This window comes from Ranitomeya imitator, chromosome 1 (genome assembly GCF_032444005.1).
Source record: "Ranitomeya imitator isolate aRanImi1 chromosome 1, aRanImi1.pri, whole genome shotgun sequence".
Taxonomy (NCBI): domain Eukaryota; kingdom Metazoa; phylum Chordata; class Amphibia; order Anura; family Dendrobatidae; genus Ranitomeya; species Ranitomeya imitator.
This window is the reverse complement of record NC_091282.1, coordinates 12,992,371-13,013,683: the sequence shown is the minus strand read 5'-3', so window position 1 is coordinate 13,013,683 and position 21,313 is coordinate 12,992,371. Positions and strand designations below refer to the sequence as shown.

Here is a 21,313-nt window from a genome sequence, read left to right as displayed (position 1 = left end):
TTGCTTTTCCATCCAAGCCTGCTCAGGATATTTGAAGATACCTGAAAATATCACTGATCATGTCGAGTGAATGTTCAACGTAGTATTAGTTGTTATTGGTAGTGGGACATTATGATGTATAATTAATATATATATATATATATATATATATATATACACACACATATATTTTATCATTGCAGATGTTTATTAATTATTATTTTTGTATTACATTATTTTTATTTGTTATCACTTTAGTCTTGTTTGTTATGTAATATATTGTTCTTGATCATGTGTTCAGATCTATGAAATATGTAGCACTGTATTTATGCACTATTTCAGCACTTTAGTTGCACTGTTATCACTTTTCTTAGTAATGTTGCTGCATACTATGTACAATCAATGTCACCGCGTTTATTGCTATTACACTTGGTTTAGGTGTCACTTAGTATTTTGTATTATTGTCTGCTTGTATAAATTGTAGATTGATAAATATTTATTGTATTTAGTACATCGTATACATTGGGTTGATATTATTGTATATTTCAATTGATTTTTGGAGGTTCATAAGTCGTCATTTTCATTATATGGCTATGCGGCGCGGTATTTAGCGTGGTCATTTTGAGCCGCTGCCTTGTTCAGATGTGGTCTCTACGATGCGCGCTGTCACTGGTCCGACGGCGTACAGGCTTCATCTATCTCCGGCAATAGGGACTTAGCTGACACGCATAGCGCTCATAACTGAGCACCTGGGTGTTTGTGGTCCACCGTCCGGAGATGATGATGTCACTTCCGGTACGCGGCAGATAGTGTCAGCGCACTATAGGTTCCTATGGCTACACTGACGCTAGTGTCACATTGCTATTGATTGATTGGTTGATGATTTATATAAAGGTCCGGTGTCCCTCTACCCTGACACGCCCCCTGAGGAAGTGTTGACGAAACGCGCGTCGGGGTGAAGGAACGGTTTCACGGACATCATACACTATGTAAGTGATCTAATTCTCATTATATTGACCAATATCTGAGCCTTTGTGGTGCCGGTTTATATGGGGCATTGACTTCATAACTACATAAGCATAGTAGTAGATACTTGAATTGCTCCCCAGTACTGTAGCACCTGTTTCTCCAGATTGTTTTGGCTAAGAAATACCGCCCTGCTTAATGTTATAAGCTTGTTGTGTAGGTTTGATAGTGAGGCTTATGATTCATACGAGTGTTTATTTGATGATATTCCGTGTTTTTTCTGTTTAATTTAACTGTGTGTTTTATTATGTAAATTATTTAATAAATATCATTATATGGATTTACTTATGTACATTGTGTGAAAGTTTTCGATTAGGATACGGTTAGTATAACACAATGATAATAATGGGATCATAAATTTGGTTGATTTAATCCTTATTACTTCCTAGCAAAAAAAAAAATTGTTTCCAAAATTGTGCTGATGTAAAGTAGACATGTGGGTAATGTTTTGTATTAACTATTTTGTGTCACATAACTCTCTGGTTTAACAGAAATTCAAAATTTGAAAATTGCAAAATTTTCACCAAATGTCCGATTTTTTTTCACAAATAAACGCAAAAATTATCGACCTAAATTTACTACTAACATGAAGCCCAATATGTCACGAAAAAACAGTCTCAGAATCGCTAGGATCCGTTGAAGCGTTTCTGAGTTATTACCTCATAAAGGGACACTGGTCAGAATTGCAAAAAATGGCCAGGTCATTAAGGTCAAAATAAGCTGGGTCATGAAGGGGTTAAAGGCACACTATGTCTCACCCCAAAAGAGGCCAAAAAGGTAAACAAAAAGCACACGAGGTACAAGTGGCACATGAGGAAAAAAACCTCATGTGCCACTTGTCATACTGCCTTGCCTCGAGCTCACAATACCCCGTTATGTGCGGATTGTGATCCAGCCTGTGTGCAGTCGCCCCCCGCCACCACCAATGTTGCCTCTGACCCTGTGGAGCCTAGTTCCCCTGAGTGGGCCCCTTCCCTGTCACATTCTATGACTTCACTGGCCAAGGCAATAGATTCCCTCTGGGGTCCCTCTCAAAGTCAGAACGCCATGTTGTCTACCGCAGAGGACTCTGGTGATGGTACGGATCCGTTCACCAGCAGGGAGCGCACTCTGTCTCCAAGGGCTCAGGGTCCCAGAAAACAGACCCATGTCGCGTCCCCTGTCCACGGTCGCGCTTGTGCTTCAGTCTCCGCGAGTTCAATTTCTCATTCCCCTTCTCCTGGAACCGCAATGCACATGACTCTGAATATGAGTCCGATGCATCTTTAGTTTTGGATTCCTCGACTTCTCAAGAGACGCTTGATTCTCTTATTGAGGCGGTCAACAAGACCCTGAAGGTGGACGAGGGATCCGTTTCCACTCAGGAACACGTGGTATCTTTCAAAAAGTCAAAACGTGTCCAAAGGGTATTTGTCACTCATCCTGAATTTAAGGACATTGTCCAGAAACACAGGGACCGGCCCGAAAAAACGTTTCACGGGTCAAAAGCCGACTGAGTCCAAATATCCCTTTGCTCAGGAACTAATGAAGAACTGGCTGCAGTCTCCTTCAGTGGACCCTGCAGTATCGCATCTCACCTCCAAGACGCTCTTTTCTTTGTCTGATGGTTCTTCAGTCAAAAATCCCTCTGACCGCCAAATTGACTACCTGGCTCGATCTGTCTTTGAGGCGACAGGAGCGTCGCTCTTTCCATCTTTCGCCGCTACTTGGGTGGCTAAGGCTATGGTCGCTTGGGCTGAGGTACTGACCACAACATCCACGACAGTAATCTCCCCCCAGAGGCGCTCAACATGGCCAACCAGATCACTCAATGTTATGACCTGGTGGTCAGGATAATAATGAACCTGGTGGTTAAGAGCACACGGAATGACCTGATAGTTACTGATAATAAGGACGAGCTCTGGGACGTGGGAACTCTGCTGACCGTAATCCCTAAACCTATCAAACACACTAGAAATAGCCGTGGATTGCGCCTAACGCTCCCTATGCAACTCGGCACAGCCTAAGAAACTAGCTAGCCCTGAAGATAGAAAAATAAAGCCTACCTTGCCTCAGAGAAATTCCCCAAAGGAAAAGGCAGCCCCCCACATATAATGACTGTGAGTAAAGATGAAAATACAAACACAGAGATGAAATAGATTTAGCAAAGTGAGGCCCGACTTACTGAACAGACCGAGGATAGGAAAGGTTACTTTGCGGTCAGCACAAAAACCTACAAAAAGACCACGCAGAGGGCGCAAAAAGACCCTCCGCACCGACTCACGGTGCGGAGGCGCTCCCTCTGCATCCCAGAGCCTCCAGCAAGCAAGACAACAAATTAAATAGCAAGCTGGACAGAAAAATAGCAAACCCAAGAAATACAAGCTGGAACTTAGCTTCTGATGGGAAGACAGGTCACAAGAACGATCCAGGAGTGAACTAGACCAATACTGGAACATTGACAGGTGGCATGGAGCAAAGATCTAAGTGGAGTTAAATAGAGCAGCAGCTAACGAATTAACCTCGTCACCTGTGAAACTCAGAAACACCCACCAGAGGAAGTCCATGGACAGAACCAGCTGAAGTACCATTCATGACCACAGGAGGGAGCCCGACAACAGAATTCACAACAACTCAAGCCGGGGACTTCATTGTTAACATCTCAATAGACGCGGCCAATTGCGCTGCAAAAGCAGCCGCAAATGCAGTCTCTATCAAAAGAGCCCTGTGGCTCAGAGATTGGCGAGCAGATTCGGCTTCCAAAAAATCTTTGACATCTCTGCCATACCAAGTGGGTAGCCTATTCGGTGAAAAGCTAGACCAAATTATCTCTGACGCCACCGGAGGAAAGAGTAAATTTCTTCCTCAACAAAAGCCTACCCGGCCATTTCGGTATCAACAACAACCTCGATTCCAGCCCTTTCGCAACAATCCCAATTGGTCTTCCACCTTCTCCGGATCAGGGCGAGCTTTGCGCAGAGACAGAGGTTCCCATGTCTCATACAGACCTAACTGTAGCTGGGAACCCAGTCCGAGGGAATCTGGATCTAAGGGATCCAGATCCCTTAGACCTGCCACTTAATGACTCGATGCAACATCCGTGGGACATCGACCAAGTAGGCGGACGTTTACTTTCGTTCCTCTAAGCCTGGCTCTTGGTCGTCCACGACGAGTGGGTCAGAGAACTGGTGTCCTCCGGATACAAAATAGTTTTCTCCCCCTGACACGTTTCTTTCAGTCGTGTCTGGCTTTTCTCCAGGCCATAAGGGCACTACAAGGGGACAGAGTCATCATTCCGGTTCCCCTAGACCAAAGGTTCAAGGGGTTTTACTCAAACCTATTCGTGGTGCCAAAGATCGCTACGACCGATACTGGACCTAAAGCTTCTGAACCACTTTGTAAAAATTTGGCGCTTCAGAATGGAATCCCTCCGCTCTTTTGTCACATCCATGGAAAAGGGAGAGTTCCTAGCATCCATAGACATCAAGGATGCTTACCTCCACATCCCAATTTTTCCCCCTCATCAACAGTTCTTTCTCTTCGCTTTTCGCGAGGAACACTTCCAGTTTGTGGCCTTACCTTTTCACCTCGCCACCGCTCCCAGATTTTTCACCAAATTCATGGCAGCCGTCATGGCTATCCTTCATGCTCGGGGAGTGGTGGTACTTCCGTACCTGGACGACCTGCTGATAAAAGGCCCGTCATATCCAACCTGCGAGGAGTCTGTCGATATCACAGTGGATATTTTTTCTCGCCTGGGTTGGAAGATAAAACTTTTAAAAATCTTCCCCGGTTCCAGCTCAGCGGATTTCCTTCTTGTGAATGACCCTGGACACTTCCCACGGCTTGGTCATTTTCCCTCCAGAAAAGGCCTCGGCCTTGCAGCAGGGAGCACGGAGTCTCTCCCACCCAGTCTCTCACTCCATTCGTTTCAGCATGCGCATTCTCGGCAAAATGGTAGCTGCCAGGGAAGCGATTCCGTTTGCGCAGTTCCATCTCCGTCCCTTACAACATGCGCTGCCTTGGCAGGTCAGGCAGACCCTCAGGTGGTGGATGCTGACGTCCTCTCTGAACCAGGGGAAGTCCTTTCTCCCATTGCGCTGGCTGGTGGTGACCACCGATGCCAGCCTTTTGGGCTGGGGTGCACTCTTCAGTCACCACACAGCTCAAGGGCGGTGGTCCACTCTAGAGTCCCCATCAATATCCTGTAAATACGAGCGATCAGACTAGCTTTGCTCAGTTTTCACCATCTCCTTGCAGGTCGAACCATCAGAATCCAGTCCGACAATGCAACAGCGGTGGCGTACATCAACCGTCAAGGGGGAACCCGCAGCAAGATGACCATGCTCGAAGTGACCCACATCCTCCACTGGGCGGAGCGCAACCATTCACGATCTCGGCGATCAACATACTATGTGTGGAGAATTGGGCAGTGGACTTCCTCAGTCTCCCGGGTCTCGCCTCGGGGGAGTGGTCCCTTCACCCGGAAGTTTTCCAGCAGATTTGCCATCACTGGGGGACTCCGGATGTGGACCTCATTGCCTCAAGACTCAACAACAAGGTCCCCCAGTTCATTGCCCGATCACTTGATCCACGCGCCATCGGAGCAGATGCCTTGGTTCTACCGTGGCATCAATTCTGCCTTCCATACATTTTTCCTCCTCTCCCCCTGCTACTGAGGGTGATCAAGAAGATCAGGGCAGAGGGGGTACCAGTGATCTTAATTGCGCCGGACTGGCCGCGCCGGGCATGGTATACAGAACTGGTTCAGCTGGTCACCGACGTCCCCTGGCGACTTCCAGATCACATGGATCTCTTCTCACAGGGCCCGATTTACCACCAGAACTCCGGGGCCCTGTCTTTGACGGCGTGGCCATTGAATCCTGGAATCTAGCCCAAGCTGGATTCTTTCCTGAGGTGTCCTCCACCATGATTAGTGCTAGAAAGTCCGTGTCCATGCGCATTTATCACCGTACCTGGTGAATCTACTTCGCGTGGTGCAACGCCCGTGGACGATCCCCTCTGGTATTTTCCATCCCTTCCATATAGGAATTTCTCCAATCAGGACTAGAATTGGGTCTCGCACTTAGCTCCCTCAAGGGACAAGGGTCAGCATTGTCAGTCCTTTTTCAATGAAAAATTGCCACCAGATTACGGGTTAAGACGTTCATTCAGGGAGTTTCCTGTGTGGCGCCTCCCTATAAAATGCCTTTGGATCCATGGGATCTTAATTTGGTCCTTGGAGCTCTTCAGGAGGCCCCTTTCGAGCCACTGCAGGACGTCTCTCTGACTTTCTTTTCCTGGAAGGTAGTTTTTCTAGTGGCTATTACGTCAACCAGGCGTGTCTCAAAGTTGTCCGGCACCATTCCATCGCATTGAGAAAGCTCTGCACACTCTTGATGTGGATAGGGCTCTTTGACGGTACATCTCACGGATGGCTCCCTTCCGCAAGTCAGATGTCCTGTTCATGCTTCCAGAGGGACAACGGAAGGGCTTACCCGCTTCCAAGGCCACTCTAGCCAAGTGGATACGATCGGCTATTCAGGAATCCTATCGTGTCAAGGGTACTCCTATCCCAGCACGGATTAAGGCACATTCTACTCGGTCAGTGGGTGCCTCTTGGGCCTTTCGGCACCAGGCGTCAGCACAACAGGTCTGCAAAGCTGTGACTTGGTCCAGCTTGCATACTATTACAAAGCATTTCCACATTCACTCTTTCCTCTGCAGACGCTGCCCTTGGCAGGTGCATTCTGCAGTCGGCAGTAGTACCTTGGCTGTAAGTCTATGGTACATGGGGTAATAGCAGCTATGTTGCTCCCCACCCAGGGACTGATTTAGGACGTCCCATGGACCTGTGACCCCAATGAGGCGTAGGAGAAATAGGGATTTTTGTGTACTCACAATAAAATCCTTTTCTCCAAGCCAATCATTGGGGGACACAGCACCCACCCTGTTATCCTTTTGGCTTGTTGTTACTTTTTTGGTTTTGACATAGTTTTATTGTCTTTCGTTTAATACTCCTACTGCTTTTCTACCAAACTGGTTGAATATTGCCCAGTGAGAGGGTGTATACTGCAGGGGAGGAGTTAATTTTTCTGTGTTAACTTAGTGTCCTCCTAGTTGCAGCAGCATAACACCCATGGTCTTGTGTCCCCCAATGATTGGCTCGGAGAAAAGGATTTTACGGTGAGTACACAAAAATCCCTATTTTCCATTTCTGTTCCACAACTGGTCCTTTGTAGGGCCGTGCTTCCTAGGAATCCTAGCTGGGATGAGCTGGTTTATCTTTTTGTGCACCAAAGCCCCCTCATTTGCATATGTAATAGATTTTAGTGGTTTAGTTGCCAGAAAAAAAAGGCCTCTACATGCCAGGCTTTTTTTTCCCCCTCAACATTAAAATTGGATGCCATCTGTGGCTACAAATCAGCTGAGAAGAGCTTGGGAGAAGTCAGTTAAGAGTTACAAATTTATCATAGCGAGCTCACTAACAGATTCTGGTAACTCATTTTGCAGCCACCAATAGGCAGTGCAAAGAAGAGTTTGCACTGCCTATCACTTCCCCGTCTGCTTCCTGGCCCCCGTCGCTCACTCCGCTGCGGCCCGGTTCTCCATCACTCACGTCCCGCTTCCTGTCGCTGGTTCTCTGGCTCTGGTGTCCCCGCGTACCATCGCTCCTCCTGCAGTTCCGATCTCGTTGCCGGTCACGACACTTGGGAGCTTGTGCATGTGCACTGGACCGCTTATGACGCGACGGCCCGCACTCTCTTCTTGTTATAGCACCGATGTTCCCTGACCCAGAAGCACCGTCCTGGCCAATGGGGGTATGTATGGGGGTATATTAGGCAGCACTCTCTCTCCGGAGGTGCCTGATTATCGTGTTATCCAGCGGTATTTACTCGGGCTCCCTAGCACCTTGTTTCTATGTAGCTTGCCTCTGCCTAGCCTTACTCTGTCTCTGTTCTCTTTCCCTCTACAGCTTTGTCTCTGGCTCTCGTCCCTAGTGGTTCCCGTACCCAGACTATCCTTCACTTAGGTTCTCCTCCAGCCACTGTCCCTCATCCACAGCACTCCCTGTACTCATTGCCTTCAATCCCATCCTAACCCATGTGCCCGCCCTTTCTCTAGCTCCTGCTTCCCATTGAGCCTCTCGGTAGCGGCTGTCGGGGTACAACCCCTTGGTCTGCCCCTGACAATCCCTGTATAGGAGTTGGCTCCACTAGGGCCCGCTCACCCAGGAGTGCTTCGGTGCCTTGGCCCAGAGGGTCCACTCTAGGTAATTTGTTTCCCTCGGCCACGACAGACGGTAAGTGCACCTTAGTGGAGCTGAAGATACAATATGGGAGGCAGTACATAAGGAGAGACATTGTGTAGGCAAAATATGGAAAGAGAGTACAGTGTGATGGGGCACAGTATGGAGAGGGGGCTTTGTGGGGAGGGGCACTACAGATAGGGAGGGTGTGGAGGTTTATAGGTCATAACGTAGGTATAGTGTGTAGGAGGGACAGTGACGAAGCCATAGGTAAGGGGGGGTGGTGGTGGATACAGTATGTAAGGGGGGATGGTTGGACAGTTATTATTCATAAGAAAAGACAGTGTGGAAGCCATAGTTTACATATGGAGGAGGGATGGTGTGTTGGTTCTAGTATTTAAGGGAGACAATGTGGAGGCAATATATTATAGGAGAGGAGGCCTTGTATCATAAGAGGGACAGTGTGGATGTCCTTTATTGTGCACGGAGCACAGTGGGGCGTTATTATTTATTCAGGGGCACAGCACAGGCTTATTTAGGGCACAGCAGGGGCAGATATTTTCATGCAGGTGGTATTAAAATGACACTTTTATTGTTAAAGGCGCTGTGTTGTCATGTGCTGTAGAAGAACGGGGAAAAGGGACGTCTATGGAGATGAGCGGTGGATGTGAAAACTTACCCTGGAATCAGGAGCAGAGGAAGAAGAAAAGGATGTGAGCAACTCTAATCAGAGAAGACGTCACCTATAAGGCACCGGGATGTAAGGCGGTATTTGCACTGGTCAGACGCGGCACTTAAATGACTGCTGATCGGTTATATGAAGGTGATTGGCAGTGGTTTAATAGCCTGTGAGCCTTAGGCTACTTTCACACTTCCGTCTTTATAAAGACGTTGCAATGCGTTGTTCTGTGCAAAAAACGCATCCTGCAAAGTTGCCCGCAGGATGCCTTTTTTTTGCACATAGACACATGTGGGAGCCAGTTTTGGGGAACTTGGACTATATCACAGCTCTATGGGAACATTTCTGGTAATAAATTGGTGAACAAAGGAGTCTCCTGTTTTTACTTCTCTCGTTTTCTGTTTTCTGGACTACATCGGATTCGGAAGATTACTGCGAACCTGCAGGGGATTTTTGTTTAATCAATTAATTGTTGAAAGATAATGAGGAGTAGCATTTATTCATCATGTTTGATGCGCCACTTCTGGGGCGGCTGTGGGCTGGTATTTTTAGGCCGTGAAGGGCCCAAAAACCATGGACCTTCCCAGTCTAATTATATCAGCTCGCAACTGTCTGCTTTACCTTTGCTGGTTATCAAAAATACGGAGAACCCCAAGCCATTTTTTCCATTTATTAGCTAAATACAAGTACAGTAAACTACACACACAAGATACAAATTATATATCTCATGGTTATCTATATCTTTGCACATCTAACACCTAAACACCTGTCATTTCTATTCTGCATTCTATTCCATTACGTGTCACACAGATGGGCATGCGGATGTCACACTTTATGTCATCCATGTGCAGGACATGTATAAATCCATGTTGCCAGAATAAACAGACATGTTTACTTGTGGGCAGTGTCTGACTAGGGTGCAAAGGTCCCACCAGTAACATTAACTTTGGGGGGGCCCACTTTCACCTGCATACAAATATTACACTACCCTCGTTCACAAATTTACCTATATCTGTATATAACACTAAATTAGTTAGTTTGGTTACTGAATAATGAGATTGTGCTATTTTCTGAATAGAGTGAATCAGGTAAATTATGCCAAGTACTGCCCATACAGTTGGGTTGGCCCACCGACAGAGTCCCCTATGGGCCAGTCCGAGCCTGCTTGTGGGTCACACTGTCCGTGTGAACATGTGCGCAGCCCTATAGATTATAGTGGGTGTACGTGTGAAAGAGGCCTAAAAGGTATGGGCACTTTCAGTCTGACTTATCAGTAGGGCACGTGACCACATAAAGTGCCTAGGGCAGCATGAATGTCACATACGGCAACGAGCACAACCCTAATAAAGTCATTAGAGCATCAACACACCTAATTATATCCAATATATCACCATGAAGGAAAACACCAAAGAAAAACAAAACACCTTCACGTAAGGCCAAGTACTGATAAAAGTATAAATATCTTTACTGAGAAATAACTATAGTAAAAACAAGGCAGATACCACAGGTACAGAAGACCAAGCGGTGGGACACCCACGCCAACGCCCATAAAACAGACAGAGTATACAACAGTGAATAAAATACAGATAGTTTATACAATACACGTTCACAGTATTAACCACCATGTGTAAACGACTAATGATTAATATAAGTATAAGAAGTTACTAAGTTAACAATAAACTAATATTGTGTGCATGTTAAATACAGGCAGGTAAAGGAACAATGATCGCTAATAAGTATGATGTTATATGAGTATACAAAGCTGAAAAAACAATCAAGGTATAGTTACTAAAAAAGGACGTACCGAGGGGGACCCACCACACCCGTGTGGTAGGTGTGGTGGGTCCCCCTCGATACGTCCTTTTTGGATCCACAGCCAAATCCACACCGTGTGCACAGCCTTAGAAATACTGGTTTGTCTATTACATTACTTAGTTCTCTTAGTACTCGTGGGTGTATGCCATTCGGACCCGGAGATTTATCTATTTTAATAATAAGATTTAGCCGGTTTCGCACCTCTTCTTGGGTTAGATTGGAGACCCTTAATATAAGGTTTTCTTTGTCTATCGGCATTTCACCTAGCATATCAATTTCCACCGTGAATACAGTGGAGAAGAAGGCGTTTTAACATATTCGCTTTTTCCTCGTCATCTACAACCATTCTTTCCTCACAATTTTTTAAGGGGCCGACACTTTCACTTATGATTCTTTTACTATTGACATAGTTGAAGAACAGTTTGGGATTAGTTTTACTCTCCTTAGCAAAGTGCTTCTCTGTTTCCTTTTTGGCAGCTTTATTTAGTTTTTTAGATTAAGTATTTTTCTCCCTATAGTTTTTTAGAGCTTCAGCGGTGCCATCCTGCTTTAGTTGTGTAAATGCTTTCTTTTTACTGTTAATTGCCCTTCTTCCTTCTTTGTTTAGCCACATTGGGTTTGTCCTATTTCTTGTCCTTTCATTTCCACAAGGTATAAACCGCTTACAGTGCCTATTTAAGATATTCTTAAACATATCCAATTTATTATCTGTATTCTTATTTCTGAGGACATTGTCACAGTCAACCAGATTAAGGGCATTTCTAAGCTGGTCAAACTTTGTCCTCCTAAAGTTCAGTGTTTTTGTGACTCTCTGACAAGTCCCCCTAGCGAAAGACAAGTGAAACTGTACAATACTGTATTGTGGTCGCTATTTCCTAGATGCTCGACAACATGCAGATTTGTTATTCTGTCAGGTCTATTAGATAGTATTAGATCTAAAAGTGCTGCTCCTCTGGTTGGATTTTGCACAAATTGTGAAAGATAATTGTTCTTGGTTACTAACAGAAACCTGTTGCTTTTATGGGTTTCGCAGGTCTCCGTTTCCCAGTTAATATCCGGGTAGTTAAAGTACCCCATAACAAGGACCTCATTGTATGGGTTGCAGCTTCAGCTTAAAAAAAGAGAAAGTTGATGATCCATTATCTAACCAACCAACTTGTTCATTCCAGGCCAAGAAGACTTGGTGCTGTCATTAAAAATCGTGGAGGACATACAAAATGATAGATGTAGTAGCTTTTGATGTGGGGTGTACTAATTTTTTATCAACTAATTTGTGTAAACCTTAAGATTTTGTAATGAAAGTTATATTAACCTAAAATACATGTTCTGATTACAAAAAAATGTTCCATGAAACTCAGTGTTGGCAACATTTTAGAAATTGTTCTTGTATTCAGTGAGATATTAATAAAAATCTTACCGATCAAAGGGGGCGTACTCATTTATGCTGAGCAATGTTTATTAAAATTTATAAAACACAGAACATAATTATCGTTTCTTTCCTGCATGCCTTCTCTCCTGTGTTACAAGATATGATTTATGTGTGAAAGATTTCCACCATTCTGAACATGCTTCTATGTGTGACTTCTCTCGTGGCTCACAAGATTTGATTTTTTTGCAAAGCATTTCTCACAGCGTGAACATGAATACGGCTTCTCTCCTGTATGAATTCGCTGATGTGTAATAAGATTCCCTTTAACCGTGAAAGATTTCCCACATTCTGAACATGAATATGGCTTTTCTCCTGTGTGGATTTTCTGATGTTTAACAAGTTGTGATTTCTCTCTAAAGCACCTTCCACATTGCAAACATGAAAAAGGTTTTTCTCCTGTGTGAATTCTTTGATGTGCAATAAGATACCCTTTATCTGTAAAACATTTCCCACATTCTGAACATGAAAATGGCTTCTCTCCTGTATGAATTCTCTGATGTTTAATAAGACTCTCTTGAACCGTGAAAGACTTCCAACACAGTGAACATGAAAATTTATTTTCTCCTGTGTGGATTTTCTGATGTCTAATAAGATTTATTTTATTTATAAAGCATTTCCCACATTCAGAGCATGAATATGGCTTCTCTCCTGTGTGAATTTTCTGATGTCTAATAAGACTCCCTTTATCTGTAAAACATTTCCCACATTCTGAACATGAATATGGCTTCTCTCCTGTGTGAATTTTCTGATGTCTAATAAGACTCCCTTTATCTGTAAAACATTTCCCACATTCGGAACATGAATATGGCTTCTCCCCTGTATGAATTCTCTGATGTTTAATAAGACCCCCTTTATCTGTAAAACATTTCCCACATTCGGAACATGAAAATGGCTTCTCCCCTGTATGAATTCTCTGATGTTTAATAAGACTCCCTTTATCTATAAAGCATTTCCCACATTCTGAACAGGAGTATGGCTTCTCTCTTGTGTGAATTCTTTCATGTATAGTAAGACTCCCTTTATCTGTGAAGGCCTTCCCACATTCCGAACATGAAAATGGCTTTTCTCCTGTGTGAATTCTCTCATGTGTAGCAAGAAATGATTTATATAAAAAAGATTTCCCACATTCCGAACATGAAAATGGCTTTTCTTCTGTATGAATTCTCTCATGTATAACAAATTCTGATTTCTTTGTAAAACATTTCCCACATTCTGAACAGGAGTATGGCTTCTCCCCTTTGTGCCTTCTTTGTGTTAAAAAAACTAAGCTTTTAGTAAATTTCTTGTCACACTGAAATCTTGTATCCACTTTGTCACCTGGAATTGTGGTAACAATATGAGATTGCTCAGAAGAGGGTTCCTCATGATTAGGAGGATTATAAGAAAGTGAAGTATTGTGAAGTCCAGGAGGTCCATGATGGGTAATGAGATTTTCTTTGTTAAAGTGCTTCCTGATATCTTCTTTTTCACAATTTAGTGATAAATTGATATTCTCACAAGAATTACCTATGAGGATGAAAGATAGAGGGATTTCATTTTTTTTTTATGGAGCTCACAATGAAAACCCTCATTAGTCATCAGTAATAGTACCAGTAATAAGGAAGATAACTACATGCCTTAACATTAACACAATGACAGGTAAAGTGAGTAACACTTATAAACTGGTGACATTGGCACAAGTCAGGGGTGGCAGAGATTAGGCAGCAAATAGACAGCTTTTAAAGGAAACCGGTCATCCGGAATTACCCCCCTAATGTACCACCAGTGACATTTCACTCTCGTAGCAAGCTTCCTATCATGCCCTTAGTGTAGATACCGTAAGTGTCCCCACAATTAGAAATGGAGCTTTAATATTTCAGTACCGGGAGCATGAAGAAGTCAGCGGTGAAACGCGTGTCGGGGTGGGGAGTTGCCACCGTTATTGATCTCCAGGTAGCTATACTTCATATATATTTTTGGCTGTAGTTTCTTTCCCTCTTCACTGTGAAGCTTTCATAAGCACGCGCAAAATTAGGGGACTGACTGTGCCATTTAGTTATTTATTTTGCTAACATCTTGATTAATATGTTCCTGCACCTGGTTTAAGGTCTTGCTATACTATGTTAATTTAACTCTGGTGGAGTCTCTCTTGAAACAATCTACTTTTTTACGGTTGTCTGTTAGTATTTTTAATAAACAATAAATATATTGTATATTTTTATTCTGGATCTCTTCTTGTTTACGGTGATTATAATGACTGGAATGGTTATAATACCCCATATGTGTCTGTACAATATTGCTTAGCTACATGGCCAGACTCAGGAGGGAAGAAGCGCTATTTGACTCTTGGAGAACAAATTTTCATAGAATAGTTTGCGGACTCCATATATAGAATACCTAAGTGGCAGAAGAGCAGAATTCCCCCTCAAGAGATCCCATTTTGGTAAGTACACCACTGAAAATGTATCTACAGGTGTACAGAAAAGATAAATATCTTTGTACCTTGTTAGCCAGTAGATAGAAAAATATTTAGAATTGAGAGTCCTCAGTGGTTGATACCGAGACTATGCCTGATGACGATACCTAAGTAGTCTCGAAAGCTTGCAATTCCTTACCATCTTTTCAGTTAGCCATTGAAAGGTATCAACCACTGAGGACTCTCAATTCTACATATTTTTCTACAGGTGTAGTGATGAATTTGACTCCATGTGTTTTCCAGAAATGAGAAGCAATGGATGTTGCTAAGTGAACAGGCAACTATGCCATTATAGTTCCCGGATATATTGCAGTGCCTGGTACGTTGTAGTGGGTGTACACGGCAGCGTCCAGTACATTGTAGTGCCCTGTACATTTTAGTGCCTGTATACTGTAGTGCCCTGTACTTTGTTGTGTCCGTACATTGTTGTGTCCTGTACATTGCAGTGCCACGTATATTGTAGTGTCCAGTACATTGTAGTGCCCAGCACATTATGCTCAGCTCGTGCTTCTGGAGACACGCACCCCGTAAATGAAGTGGGGATCCTTTGTACATTAATATTAAATATATGAACCCTAACTGCGGTTTAGGAACTATGTAGGGCTCAGGAGGAAAAGGTATTTGGATTTAGGAGCTCATATTTTGGTGGATTTCTTTTGTTGTTAGCCACATCACTTTTCCAAAGCCTTTGTGCTATCAGTAATGTGGACACCTCCTACATTTCTGTTAACAAATGATGAACAAATGACGAACCTTAGTGGGGACTATTTTTTGGGCTGACTAGCTTTTATCGGAGGCATTTTGAGGTAAACAACGTTTTGGATCACATTTATCCTGTGCTCTACGCTGAGAACTTACATCAGGGTTTCCACTAAATCTACAAGATACGTGATTCAGATGACACTTCTGATGGATCCATTCCCTATAATGAGGCAGCAGAGTTACTCTGGACTCTGTCTGGCCTTTGTTTAGTGGTATCCTTCTTTTCAAAGATACACAAAACTGTCGCCCTTTTATGCACACCGCCGAATCATAGCACAGAGTGCATCCACAGTGTCTCCATCTTCCTTATTATAGGGAATCTTCCAACAGAGGTTCTGTCTGAATCACAAGCTCAGATACTTATATGGCAGCACGGGACTTAAGTAAGAAAAACATGAAAGTAAAGGATGGCAGTAATATTAAAAAATGTAGAATTAGAAAAATTAGATATGTGCTTAAAAAGAGGTGTGACAGTGGCCCCGTTATTTATCGGTGCACCGCCAGACTCTGTACAGGAGTGAACAGTGAATAAAGCTTCACTGCACTGGAGACTTCACACGATATCACACATCGGTCGTAATTGTGGCCATTATTACAGACTAGACATTATGACATACCTCTAGAAACATCTCCAGGAATCTCCTCCTTCCCGTCACTCACACACGGCTGATCCCCCCTCGACATCGTTTCTTCTTCTGTCTCTTCCTTCGCTTTATTCTTAGTCGGATCTTCCTCCTGATATATCAGATGTAACAATCAGCACAATACAAGAAACCACCAAAATCTGTGACATCTATGACCTCGATCAGAAATGTCCCCCCCATATACAGATCCGGTACAGGGCTCAGCACCGTCTACCTGATGACCCTCTGGGATGTTGTGATTCTCCTGTGGACAGTCCTGGGGATACAGAGGATGGGGACATCTTTCTGGTGGATTTCTTTCCATGAGTTCATCTGTAGGAAACAGTGGCATGTTAACCCCTTCATCCCGAAGCCTGTTTTCACCTTCCTGACCAGGCCAACTTTTTCAATTCTGACCACTGTCGCTTTATGAAGTCATAACTCATAGTAACATAGTTAGTAAGGCCGAAAAAAGACATTTGTCCATCCAGTTCAGCCTATATTCCATCATAATAAATCCCCAGATCTACTCTAGAAAACTCTAGAATGCTTCACCAGATCCCGCTGATTCTGAGAACGTTTTCTTGTGACATATTGTACTTTATGATAGTGGTAACATTTATTTGATATGACTTGCACTTAATTGGTAAAAAAAAATGGAAATTTGGCTAAAATTTCACAATTTTCAAGAGTGGTGTCACACAAAATATTTAATAAGTAACATTTCCCTCATGTCTACTTTACATCAGCACAATTTTGGAAACAATTTTTTGGTTAGGAAGTTATAAGGGTTAATGGTTGACCAGCGATTTTTCATTTTTCCAACAAAATTTACAAAACCATTGTTTTTAGGGACCACCTCACATTTGAAGTCACTTTGAGGGGCCTATATGACAGAAAATAACCAAAAATGACACCATTCTAAAAACTGCACCCCTCAAGGTGCTCAAAACCACATTCAAGAAGTTTATTAACTCCTCAGGTGCTTCACAGGAATTTTTCGAATGTGGAAGAAAAAAAATAAACATTTACTTTTATTTCACAAAAATTTTCATGTAGACCTAATTTTTTTTAACTTTCGCAAGGAGGCAAGGCAAGGAGAAAATGGACCATACATTTTGTTTTGCAATTTCTCCTGAGCATGCAGTTACCCCATATGAGGGGGAAATCTACTGTTTGGGCACACGGCAGGGCTCAAAAGTAAAGGAGCGCCATTTCACTTTTTCAATGTAAAATTTGCTGGCATAATTAGCAGTTGCCATGTCGCATTTGGAGAGCCCCTGATGTGCCTAAACATTAGAAACCCCCCACAAGAGACACCATTTTGGAAACTAGACTCCTTAGGGAACTCATCTAGATGTGTATTGAGCACCTTAATCCCCAGGTGCTTCCCAGTTTATAACGTTAAATTGTAAATACAAAAAAAAAATTAAAAAATTTAAAAAAAAAAAATCACATTTTTCCAAGATAAATCATTTCTAGCTTCAAATTTAGCATTTTCATAAGGGTAATAGATGAAAATTGATCCATACAATTTGTTGTGCAATTTCTTCCGAGTACACCGATACCCCATACGTGGGGGAATACTACTGTTTGGATGCATGGGAGGACTTGGAAGGGAAGGAGCGTCATTTGACTTTTTGAATGTAAAATTTACTGGAATAATTAGCGGATGCCATGTCACGTTTGGAGAGGCCCTGATGTGCCTAAACAGTGGAAACCCCCCACAAGAGACACCATTTTGGAAACTAGGCTCCTTAGAGACTCATCTAGATGTGTACTGAGCACCTTGAAAACCCCAGGTGCTTCACAGAAATTTATAACGTTAAGCTGTGAAAAAAACCAAAAACACACATTTTCCCAGATAAATCTTTTATAGCTTGAAATTTTGCATTTTTCTAAGGTTATCAAGAGAAATTTCTCCATACAATTTGTGGTTCAATTTCTCCCGAGTACACCGATACCCCATATGTGGGGGAATACCACTGTTTGGGTGCATGGGAGGACTTGGAAGGGAAGGAGCACCACTTGACTTTTTAAATGTAAAATTTGCTGGAGTGATTAGCGGATGCCTTGTAAGGTTTGGAGAGCCCCTGATGTGCTTAAACAGTGGAAACCCCCCACAAGGGACCCCATTTTGGAAATTATAACCCTTTGGGAATTTATCTACAGATGTAGTGATGATTTTGACTCCATGCGTCTTTTCCAGAAACAGGCAGCAGTGGATGCAAATTGCCGTTGTAGTGACCACTGACCAGTACGCTGTAGTGACCAGCACATTATGCCCAGCTCATGCTTCTGGAGACATGCACCCATAAATTAGGCAGGCTCTCATCACTACAGAAATGCCAAACATGTGGGCACTAAATGTTATTTAGGCACACTGGGGATCAGAAGGGAGGGGGGCATTTTTATTTGGGAGTGCAGAATTTGCTGAATTTCTTTTTTTTTTTTCTCGCTTTTCCAGAGTCTTTGTGCTACCAGTAAGGTGGAAGCCCCCTATATTTTCATTAATAGATGACAGACCTGAGTGGGGACTTTTTTTGTGGATTGAATTGAAGCTTTTATTGGGAACATTTTACATAACGTTTGGGATCACATATATTCTGCACGCTACGCTGAGCACTTACTTTGGGGTTTACATCTAATATCTGAGTGACGTGATTCTGATGAAACCCCCGAGGGATCCATTCACTATAATGAGGCAGCAGAGTTACTCTGGACTCTGTCTGGCCTCTGTTCAGCGGTGTCCTTTTCAGAAGTGCACAAAACTGTGGTCTTTTATGCAATCTTAAATAGATGGACACGGCCAGATCAGAGGTCCTATAGCGTCCACAGTGCCTCCATCTGCCTCATTATAGGGAATCTTCTGCAGGGGGTTCTGTCTGAATCACGATTTTCAGATTTACACAGAAAGCCCGGTGTAAGCGCTCAGCGCAGAGAGCAGGATAAATGTGCGCCGAGCATTACTGGGATCTTTGGGAGGCGGAATGAAAAAAATCAACAGCATGTGAAGAATTGGTTTTATTTATTTTTTTACACCGTTCCTCGTGCTGTATAAGCGATTAGGCGACTTTACTCTTTAGGTCCGTGTGATTACAGCGATAACAGATTTATAGCAGGTTTTTTGGTTGGCAGCTGTCACACACTAAAAGACGCTTTTTATTGCGAAAACTAGTTATTGCATCACCAAATTTTGAGAGCTATAATTTTTTCAGATTTCGGCCCACAGAGTCATGTGAGGTCTTGTTTTTTTGCGGGACGAGCTGACGTTTTTATTGGTACCATTTTCAAACAAGTGACATTTTTTTTATCTCTTTCTATTCTCAGATGACAGAATGAACGAAAACAAGCAATTCAGGAACTGCTTTTTGTTTTATCTGTTTATACCGTTCCGCGTTGGTAAAATTGATAAGGCAGTTTTATTCTTTGGGTCAGTACGATTACAGTGATACCTCATTTATATTTTTTTTAATGTTTTGGCGCTTTTACACAATAAAAACTATTTTATAGAAAAATAATTATTTTTGCACTAGATGGTGGCCTGATTCTAACGCATCGGGTATTGTAGAATATGCATATCCACGCAGTATATTGCAGAGCCACGTAGTATATTGCCCAGTGACATAGTATATTGTCCAGCCACGTAGTATATTGCCCAGTTACGAAGTATATTGCCCAGCCACGTAGTATATTGCCCAGCAACATAGTATATTGCACAGTTCCATAGTATATTACCCAGCCACGTAGTATATTGCCCAGCCACGTAGTATATTGCACCAACCACATAGTATATTGCCCAGTTACGTAGTATATTGTCCAGTGACGTAGTATACAGCACAGAGCCACGTAGTATATTGCCCAGCCACGTAGTATATTGCCCAGTCACGTAGTATATTGCCCAGTCACGTAGTATATTGCCCAGTCACGTAGTATATTGCCCAGTCACGTAGTATATTGCCCATTCACGTAGTATATTGCCCAGTCACGTAGTATATTGCCCAGTCACGTAGTATATTGCCCAGTCACGTAGTATATTGCCCAGTCACGTAGTATATTGCCCAGTCACGTAGTATATTGCCCAGTCACGTAGTATATTACCCAGCCACGTAGTATATTGCCCAGCCACGTAGTATATTGCCCAGCCACGTAGTATATTTCCCAGCCACGTAGTATATTGCCAAGTCACGTAGTATATTGCCCAGTGACGTAGTATATTGCCCAGTGACGTAGTATATTGCCCAGCCACGTAGTATATTGCCCAGTTACGGAGTATATTGCCCAGTCACGTAGTATACAGCACAGACACGTAGTATATTGCCCAGTTACGTAGTATATTGCCCAGTGATGTAGTATACAGCACAGAGCCACATAGTATATTGCACAGCGACGTAGTATACAGCACTGAGCCATGTAGTATATTGCCCAGCCACGTAGTATACAGCACTGAGCCACGTAGTATATTGCCCAGCCACGTAGTATATTGGCCAGTCCCGTATGTCACAGGTTAAAAAATAAAAAATAAACATATACTCACCTTCCGAGGGAGCCCTTGTAATCATGTCGCCTGTGTGCAGTGCACTCGGCAGGTTCCAGTCCCAGGGTTGGTAGCGCAGGACCCGTGATGACGTCGCGGTCACATGACCGTGACGTCATGGCAGGTCCTTCTCGCGCAGGCGCGTGGGACCTGTGATGAGGTCGCGGTCACATGACCGTGACGTCATGGCAGGTCCTTGTGGCATACCATCCTTGCCACCGGAACCTGCCGCTTGCATGGAGCATCGCGAGGAGTGAGAAAGGCGGCGGAGGGTGAGTATATAATGATTTTTTTTTTATTATTATTTTTAACATTAGATCCTTTTACTATTGACGCTGCATAGGCAGCATCAATAGTAAAAACTTGGTCACACAGGTTTAATAGCGGCGGTAACGGAGTGAGTTACCCACGGCATAATGTGGTCGGTTACCGCTGGCATTAACCCTGTGTGAGCGGTGACTGCGGGGAGTATAGAGCGGGCGCCGAACACTGACTGCAGGGGAGTAGGGAGGGACTAATCGGACTGTGGCCGTCGCTGACTGGTCGCGGCAGCCATGACAGGCAGCTGGCGAGACCAATCAGCGACTTGGATTCCATGACAGACAGAGGCCGCCACCAATGAATATCCGTGACAGAAGGACAGAAAGACGGAAGTGACCCTTAGACAATTATATAGTAGATTGCTTTATTCTGAGAGCTATAACTTTTTTATTTTTCTGCTTTTTATTTACATCCGTCTTTTTGATCGTGTTTTATTGCACTTTTTGTTCGGCAGTATGA

The 21,313-nt window shown here is 43.4% G+C and overlaps 1 pseudogene; it reads right to left on the bottom strand.

Moving 5' to 3' along the window:
* Positions 1-10,353: 10,353 nt before the first annotated feature.
* Positions 10,354-21,313, bottom strand: part of LOC138658290 (zinc finger protein 850-like) — a 242,457-nt pseudogene continuing 231,497 nt past the window's right edge.